We start from the raw sequence: 9046 nt of genomic DNA, 5'->3' as shown, positions 1-9046 counted from the left end.
TGAGGAGATGAGTGAATAATGTTATTTAATCAGAAGGTTAGTCATTTGCATGGTCGAATTAACAGACAGATTTTCCATAAATAGCAGATGTTCCATAAATGTTAGCTGTTTGAATGAATGAACTAATATCCCTAGAATATAACAGCCTGGAGCCAAAGTCAGAGAGGACATAACAAGAGCATGCGGAGGAGAGGGGAAGAGGGTGTTACACACTGATCCTTGTCCCTGCTGAAGCTCTCCCTCCCCAAGCCACGATGTGGCTGTTTCTGTAGATTGCTTTTGGCTGCATTATGGGAACCTGGGAGTACTGGGGGGTCGGGGGGGTAAGAGGCAAAGATAGGCTATCCTGCCCCACTTTTCCCACTCAGTTGACCCCCATGAGAGCCTTCCTCTGCCATGACTGACGAGGAGAGGGCCTGTACCCCAGAGCACATTAGAAGCAAATTCTGTATCACCTGGCTCAAAGGGGCAGGTATATGGGCTAACTGGCTCACATATTCTTGGCCCCATTCCCTGGCCCTGCTTCTCTCCTGTGGCAACCCTGGCAACTCAGACCTCCAATCAATGAATTATTTTGCAGTATGTCTGGCAATGCATGAACTGAAAATCTTACACATGTTAAAGGATTTTGCCATCTCCATTAAATATGCCATTCATTTGGTGGGCAATTAAATGTACAATAATGTGCTCTAATTTCCATCTTAAATGACTTCTTAGGAACAGCAGAAAGGGAGACACAGGGTATAATTTTCTGGAAGAGACTTTTTCCCCTCAAAGCTTTTCAGAAGCTAGGAGGAGGAATTGAATAAAATCAAGTTGATTTTGATAGTGTTACCATGTAAGGCATCTGCAATCACACACCCTCTCTCTCACACTCTTGGGGAAAGAGACTAAAGCCTGTGACACAAAAGAAGCCCCATCCCCAAACTATGGGCAGCCCAGGGAGGCTGTGCTGGCAGTCTGAACTTGAGAAGCAGAGAAGCTGGCAGCAGGAGAAGCAGGTGTGGTAAGGAGGAAGCCCCCTTCAGACCTGCCACATATCTGAAGGTGATATGCCTTCCTCCCCCTTTCCATAATTCCCACCCCAACGTGTGTAAGTAGACAAAGACACACGCACACACACACGCACACACACACACAGAGCTTTGCTATCTGACTCTAGAAACACCAATTTAAGCAGCCAGAAAGCAGAGGGGAAGTAAAAGGGTCTGTACTATGCAAGGAATGAAAGGACCCAGGTGTGGAAGCTCCCCCCTGAGGAAGCAGCTTGGACTCCAAAGTCAGAGCTCTGCCACATGCTGTGAGACTATGGTTGAGTTTCTCAGCCTCTCAGAGCCTCAAATTCCCCATCTGGAAGATGGTAGTAGTGAAACCCAACTCAGATAAAAGTAACAAAGCAGAAACCACGTGTCAAACCCCTGTATAACCCTGCACACAGCAGCAAGCTCTCAGGACCGCGGGTCCCTCTTGCCCTTCCCTCCCTTGGTTGGAGTTGAGTTGATACAGGCTTCTGTGAGTGAACAAGCAACACCAAGGCCCCATAAGGTACCACTCACCCTCAGATTCCTCCTCACTCAATGGTATCGGTCCTCAGACCAGCTCACGCTCTCCACTTCTCTCCCTTATCCCATCTCCAGGAAGGCTCAGCCCTTCAGGGGGAATGAAGATCTGCAGGGAGGCTGAAGAGGTCAACGTGGGCTCCAGGTGCAAATGCAACAGTAGCTTCACAAATGAGGGAGGGTAGAAAAGGCCAAAGCCAGGCCATGTGCTTTTGTTCATGACCTGTGGTGAATTCACAAACTTTCTGGGAAGCCTGGGAGGCAATGTTCCTTCACAGACACTTCAGGGGTTGAGGCCAAGGGACACCAAGCAGAACTTTCCACTTCACTGCCATGAACTTGGAGAGCCCAGTGGAAGGACTGTCACTGGCCAGTACCTCTCTGGCCTGGCTCTCTCCATGAGGCCTCTGAGTGTGGATGTGGGTGCTGAGAGGGGCTGAGGTCCATAAGTGAGGCTGTCTCTCTGTGCCTCTGCATGTCTCCATCCTAGGAATCTGGAAAGGAGATAAGTAAATAGCTCTGATCTCAGGCCAGGAAATGGACTGCACAATAGCTTAGAGGGAACCTGCCTGAGGAAGAGGTAGGATTGAAGAAACAATAAAAAGAAATGATTTCGTTGACTCAAAGCAAGTTTCCACTCAAATGAAAAAGAAGGGAGTAAATATGTATTGGAGGGGCAGGTCCTGTATGAGGCAAAATCATACTAGAACTTCCAAGGACCCAGCGGTAGTACCACCATTCAGCAAGGTTAAGGGCCAGCCCTCGGGCCACTCAGGATCAATGTCCTTTTGCTTACTCAATTATTCAACCAAAATTTCTATATTGTCAACTTTGCATGAAGCAGCCTACTTACGTAAACGTTACAGTTTTTAGAGGCAGCTAACTTAACTAATTTAAATGTTACAGCTAATTCAAGTCCCCATTCTTTACTGGTTCTATGATTTTGGCACATTATCTGAGGTTCCAGTTCCCACATCTCTGGAATAGGATTGTTATGAAGGATAAATGAGAAAACACCTACAAAGCACTTAGCAGAATGACTAGCACATAGTTTAGCAGTAACGAGAAAACATAAGTCATTGCTGTTGTATGAAGGCAACAGGGTAAGGCCTTAAGATTTTCAAAATATCCCCTGGACAATCAATGCTTAGAACATAGTTTACATGCAGCTATGCCCCAAGGAAGAGAATGTTTTGTCTTATTTGTTGTCTGAAACATCCACAATAGGGTTTTGTGCATAAGAGCTCAGTAACTATTTGATAAACTCCTTGATCACCGAGGATTAAAACATTGCAGCAACAAGTATTAGCTACTTTATTAGTTATTTCAGTAATAACAAGTATTAATCTATTACCTTATACAGGGGGATTGGACTGACAGCTAGAAAATTAAGCTTGGGCAATGACACAGACCTAAATTTAGGGTTAGCCAGTTCCCAGAGGATGATTCTAAAGCATTTTATTTGAATTTTCACTCATAGTACAACACTCATCTCTTAATTTTGGAGCAATACTGAATACCCTCTGGGAGAATGCCAATGTACAATAAAACTCCAGCTTGTGAGAAGGAAAAGGCAAATCTTGAGAAGGAACCAGGCATAAATTCATAAACTCGCAGGGCATCATCACCCAAGCTTGCAGGTTTCTCCTTTCGCCTATAATTTGAAACCATGAAAGCAGCAGAGAGGAACTTTCGAATCACGGTCAGACCACCCACTCACCTGATGCTGAGAACGCAGGACCCAGAGGCTCCATGTCTTGGACAAGGCCACAGCTAGTGACGCCGCTGTACATGTGATATCCTGGCTCCACTGGGATGATCTTTCCACTCCCCTGACTGTTGTCTTCGCTGGGGTATGAATTCATCTGAGACAAGGTCCTTGAGTACGGAGCTTAGGCAGAGCTGGTGCAGTAGGGCAGCCAAGCCCGGGACCTGGAGGCTGGCAGGAACCAGACCCTCAGCTCCCAGCGAATCTACACTTTTTCTGGGCTCTCTCTCTCTCTGGCATTTTCTCATGGCCTTCCCTTGCACAGCTCATCTTCCTTCTCACAGTCGAGCGTGCAGTCGCTGAGTGCCGCTGCCCTTATAGCCCACCTCTAGGCTCAGGTGTGCACACTTATGCATGCCCACACCCACGCTCCAGGTGTCCACCATCAGGTGCAATCTAGGCTGCAGGCCTCAGAGGCTAGAGCACAAAAATCTGAGCAGCGCACTTACCCTACAGACAGCCAAGTCCCACTACTTATCAGAGGCACCCAGGGGGCATGGCTGCCCGCAGATTCCTGATGGAGTAACTCCTAGTCACCATCACCACCACCCACTGTACCTTAGCTTGAAAGGTGAAACTGTTAAGCATGTTTACATCAGCCATTAAGCCCCCTGACCAGGACAATTAGTCCTAAAAAACAATTAGAATTAGCATCTGCTTTTGATAATGAAAACAACCTGAGACATTTTTAACAATGGAGGCTGAGAGAGGGCCTGGGTGGAAGGTGGGGCTGGGGGGGTCATAGCTGTCTCTCCAAGGTGCTTCCCCCCACCATGAACCCAACCTCAGAGGAATCCATGAGACCCACCTTCCAGCCCCAGTCCTCTGGGAGGTCACATCAGCAATACACCACAGCAGGACTAAGGTTTGCTCTGGCCTCCTGGCAGGAGTACAGAAAAGGAAGTTGAAGGATGTAGGGTGCTGTTAGCACCATTTGAATCTAGTTGCTGCCACGCTACTCCTTTCCTCAGGGACCTAGTCCCTCCTCTTTTCTCACAGTCTCTGCATACTCCAAAGACATCTCTACCTTGTTCTTCAGGCAAAGTCTCAAGTGATAATTAAGGGACCTCTTTTACCATGCTATACCCACAGGTCCTAATATGCAGTAATCACTCAGTAAATGCTAACTAACCCATAACCCCCAAGCATTAGCATTCATTTCCAAGGCAATTCTGTCATTTTAATTGTTACACCAACCTCAGCTAAGGTATTGGTTTACTGGAAAAGTCATGACACATTTTTGCTTGAAAAACATAGAAAAAATATGCCATGACTTTTCCCAAAACCCAATATTTAAGACCCTTCAGATGTGAGAGTCTATGGGCACCATTCACAGATGGAGAAACAGAAGTTGAAACCCTCCCTGGTAGCGCGATAGGTTAAAGCATAGCTAACTGCAGATGATTCAGCACCAGTTCGATCCCTGGCCAGGGAGTAACCCACGTGGCGCGGCAGACCTCTCCTGACCCACCTGCTGCTCTCCTCAACAGTGTACTTCATCAATCTTCCTGTTCTGCTCCCCACTCTGTCTCTGGGGAATCCTCTCACCCCCTGCACCCCTGACCTATACCCCAGTTCTGTATGTATAAAGTAAATAAATCTTAACAAACAAACAAACAAGCACACAGTGAAGAGCACTTGCCTAGGAGTAGCAAGCTGTTTGCAGTGTCTTCTTTGTGGCCTGCACCGCCCACCTGTTGTGCTGGAGCCCTGTGGGTCGTGTGATCAGTCCTCTTTGCAGTGGTACTTTGTGGACTTGCCCTTGGCCCTGAACTAGGGTGTGCTCCATGGGTGGTGTGTGGCTGTACTTGGCGTCTGGCTGGTGTTGCTGTACGGCATGCCTGACACCTCTAGGTTCCCTGCTGCTCTGGCCCAGGGTAGTGTGCCGTGCCCACAGAAGCCGGAGGTGTCCTGAGGGCAGCTAGCTGCAGGAGGCATGGTGCCAGGTGGCCAGCTAGGTTGCAAGAGGTGTCTGGGGTAGCCAGTAGTGGCATCTGCAAGAACATGTGTCTGAGGCCCTGTGACGTGGGCCCCAGAGGCAGGCCTTGGGGGTGCTCAGCCGGGGCCTTGCAGAGAGTATGTAGGGCTGAGTCCCACCAGGCTGAGGTGCGCAAGACAAGACATTCTCCCACTAAGCTTTATGTGGGGAATGAGAGGGAAGAGAAGAGAGAACTCACTTGTCAGTTTAAGCTGATTATTCCACCATGAGGGCATTTATGACTGTGAAAAAATGCTTCTACACATTTGCTCTCATCTCATAATCACCGTCCTGCAAAGGGGAAAAGGTGTATATTATTCCCATGCTATCTGCATTGGAAACTGAGGCTCAGAAAAGTCAAATAACTTTCCCACAGCCAAGGCAAGAACTGAGCTTCTAAGTTCTGTTGGGAATGTTTTACCCTGAGGCCTGTTGGAAGACACTATGGTAGTTGAGCTTATTTTCTGTTCAGGAGGCAGGAGTGGTTCAAACAACAGAAATTTTGGAACCAGAAAACTTATGAATTTGAGTCTTGTTCTTCCTCTTCACTTAATGTATGAACCTGGGTGTTATTTATCCTCTCTGAGTCTTATTTCCTTATTTACACAAACAAGAAAAGACGCCCTCGCAGGGCTTCTGCAAAGACACACCCAGCTCAATGCCTATGACAGAAGGGGTAACCCTAGGTGCTGGTTCCTCCCTGCTCTTCTGAGCTGGGCTACTGACTTGGCCTCACGGAGGGGCCACACACGCATCCTCAGAGCTGTAGTTAGGTTACCGCCAGCTCTTTGCTCATGGACGGGTCTGAATCCATCATGATTCCTGGGTGCTGACAGCTTGAATTGTGTTGGCTATGAGTAAGGGGTACATGATGCTCAGACAAAGGGCAGGGGTGGACAGAAAATGCTGAAATGTTAGCAGCCATGACTTAGGAACACCTGCATGCCCAGTGGCACCAGGAGTCAAGAAGACATGCTAAGTGTCACAGTGGTGTCCCTTGGGGTCAACAGCTTCCCTGCACCTCCCTGACTTTCTCTGATATACTTTCTTCTCAATTAATTCACTTAATCCTTTCTCAATGCTGTTTTCATTTTCCAGTAACAAGCTCCATAAAATTGCTCCTAGTAGATTCTTTTTGCTAGTTCTGAAACAAACACTGCAGTTCTAAAAGGTGGTGACCGCTTACTCGGAGACCCAGCACATGGGGCAGCCACCACCCCCATGCTCTTGTTCTAGAGCATGCTGCTCCTGACAATCTGTGCAGCCCAACCCACGTGTCTTCATTGACTCAGTCTACTTGGCTAGCGTTAGTGCTTGAGAAAACCCAGCCTGGCCTCTTGGGACTGTCTGTTAATAGATTGGTTTTGCAATGATGGCCCCACCCTGCTGTTTCCTATCAGCTTTCCAATTCACTTTCATTCCAGGCTCCTTTTAAGCTTTCCAATTTTCTATCTTCAGTGGAAGCTCGAAGGATTACTTCCTATATTTAGAAGGAACAATATCCTGAGGAGGACTCAGGCACAAGGACCACACCTTACCCACAGCCTCAGCCTCCTACTGCCCTTTCTTCCTGATCTTTCCTGCCCTCTTGGCACCTTGGATCATACATTAAATAACTTGGTACCTGAACTCTACAATTAAGAGAGAAAATAGTCTGCCTGGGTCACAGACTCTTAGGACAATTTAGTGACTTGCTCATGATAAATAACATCATGAATCCAGACCATGAATGGCTTAAGCCCAGCATCATAGAGTACATTTCAAAAAAGTTCACACTTTTGCTAAACCCCGAATGTCCAGCATAGCATATTGCACAATTTCTATTGGAACTCTTTTTTAAACCTCGCCAGAAGAACTAGTTCTGAAGTCACTCATAAGAAAAATTAAGGAATAAATGCAATGGTCATTCCCAATAAAAGATAACCTCATGGGTCTCATGTGAGATGTGTAACTTTGGGCAAGATGTTTAAGTTCTTTGTACCTCCACTTCCTCACTATAAGATGGAGATAGTAATAGCAATCATTTCATAGTGTGTAGCAAAGATTTCAGTTATAGTATGTATGAATTGCATCAGACAATTCCCAGCACGTAGTAGGTGCACATTAAAAGAGCAGTCACTGGTCTCCTGTTGGTAGCCAACTTTGCAGAAGCTCCAAGAGAGTGTGTGGGTTGGCACTTGCAGAGGCCTGTGGGGGTCTTTCAATACCCTGATGTCAGGGACACTTTACTTGGACTCTTCCAGTGTCCACAGTCACAGCTCAGACAAGTACCAAGGTTATATAAATGCCAGAGGAGCCCAAGGTAACCTCCCACCTCCCACTCCTGCTCATTAGTATTAGTGAATTAGTGAAGTGTTAATATTAGTGAATGCAACCCTAACTACCCAGAGGCAGCCATGGGAGGGACAGTTGCTGTCTCTGGTACATGCTTAACTCAAATAATCCACATAACAGCCTTTACTCTCAAAGTAAAAATAATCTATTATCAAAGCAGGAGTAATCTCACATATCTTCAGTTTCTATCTATGGCTTTGGGTGGGGAAGGGGAGGTTCTCAAATATTTGTTTTAAATTTCATTTTAAAATAAATTTTAGCCATCTACACCACAATGAAAATGTGTAATAGGCCCAGTTCTGACACATGCAAACCACTAACCCTTTTACTCAAGATGCCAAATTAACTCATTTTTATGCAAGCCTCCGAATGAAGTTTTCCTTTTTTAATTAAAGAGCGTCCTGAGACTCAAAGTCAAGCTGTGAAAAACCCTTATTTCCAGCAGCTACTTAACTATGTAAGTCAAGATTTCTCAGTGCTACGTAACCAAAACCAAAACCCAGAAATAAACTGGGTGCTGAGACCGATGCCACTGCAGCTTGGTGCTTAGCTCCTGGCCTCAACTTCCTGTGCCCATCAAATGACACCAACACTTCACTAAGTTTATACGAAGGCAGTCTCACCGGTTTGGAGTCATAAAGTAAATGCATACTAATAAGACTTTACTTTTACCTATTAAATACTTAAGGTTTCAAATAAAGATTTTATCATTAAAAGAATTTTGAAACCTCACTCCAACAGCTCTGATAGCGCTATTACCTTCAGGCTTCCCCCAGCGTACTCTCTCCATAGTACACGCATGACATATGACTATGTAATGGACATTGCATGCGTGTATATAGTGAGCATAGAAGTATAGACCCAGGCTGAGACTAGAACTCTATCCTGCTGAAACACTTCCAGTTGCTCCTCCTGTTTCTCTAAGACACAGTGAGAACTCCTTGGCCCCCCCAAATGGCTCACCGGTGTCAGCCCCTGCTCCGGGTTCACAGTCATAGAATCACTGGTGCTGAACAACTTGCTCTTTCCCAGAATTATTTCAGGGATTACAAGCAGTTTTCCTTGGCCTTGCAAGCTTTCAATGCCTCATCCCCTCCGGGGACCCACCCCAACTCAGCACCAATATCTACCACTCAAGGTCCAACTGAAACAATCTTCGGGGGCCTCCTTGGTGGCAGGAGGGGTTAAATACAACTCTATGAAGCTATCCCCAGTCACTGCAGCAAGAGTTCTTTCCTTGGCCAAGGAGATGACCCACAGGGTGCAGCAGACCTCTCCTGACCTGCCTACTGCTCCCCTCAGCAGTGTATCTCAGTAGATCTGCCTGTTCTGCTCCCCACTCTATCTCTGGGGAATCCTCTCACCCCCCCTACACACACACCTCTGGCCTGTACCCAAGTTCTTGTA

At 46.6% G+C, this 9046-nt stretch overlaps 1 long non-coding RNA gene across 1 annotated transcript; it reads right to left on the bottom strand.

Moving 5' to 3' along the window:
* Positions 1-1563: 1563 nt before the first annotated feature.
* LOC105854039 lies at positions 1564-4203 on the bottom strand. Its single transcript, XR_001145772.1, has 3 exons — positions 4136-4203; positions 3280-3498; positions 1564-2053 (listed from the first exon to the last, which is right to left on the bottom strand). It is a non-coding gene; the product is annotated as an uncharacterized LOC105854039 (long non-coding RNA).
* Positions 4204-9046: the final 4843 nt, after the last annotated feature.

This window comes from Condylura cristata, unplaced genomic scaffold, assembly GCF_000260355.1.
Source record: "Condylura cristata isolate star-nosed mole 26May11 unplaced genomic scaffold, ConCri1.0 scaffold00025, whole genome shotgun sequence".
In the NCBI taxonomy this organism is placed as follows: Eukaryota; Metazoa; Chordata; class Mammalia; order Eulipotyphla; family Talpidae; genus Condylura; species Condylura cristata.
The sequence above is the reverse complement of the archived record's forward strand: the minus strand, read 5'-3'. Positions and strand labels throughout refer to the sequence as shown.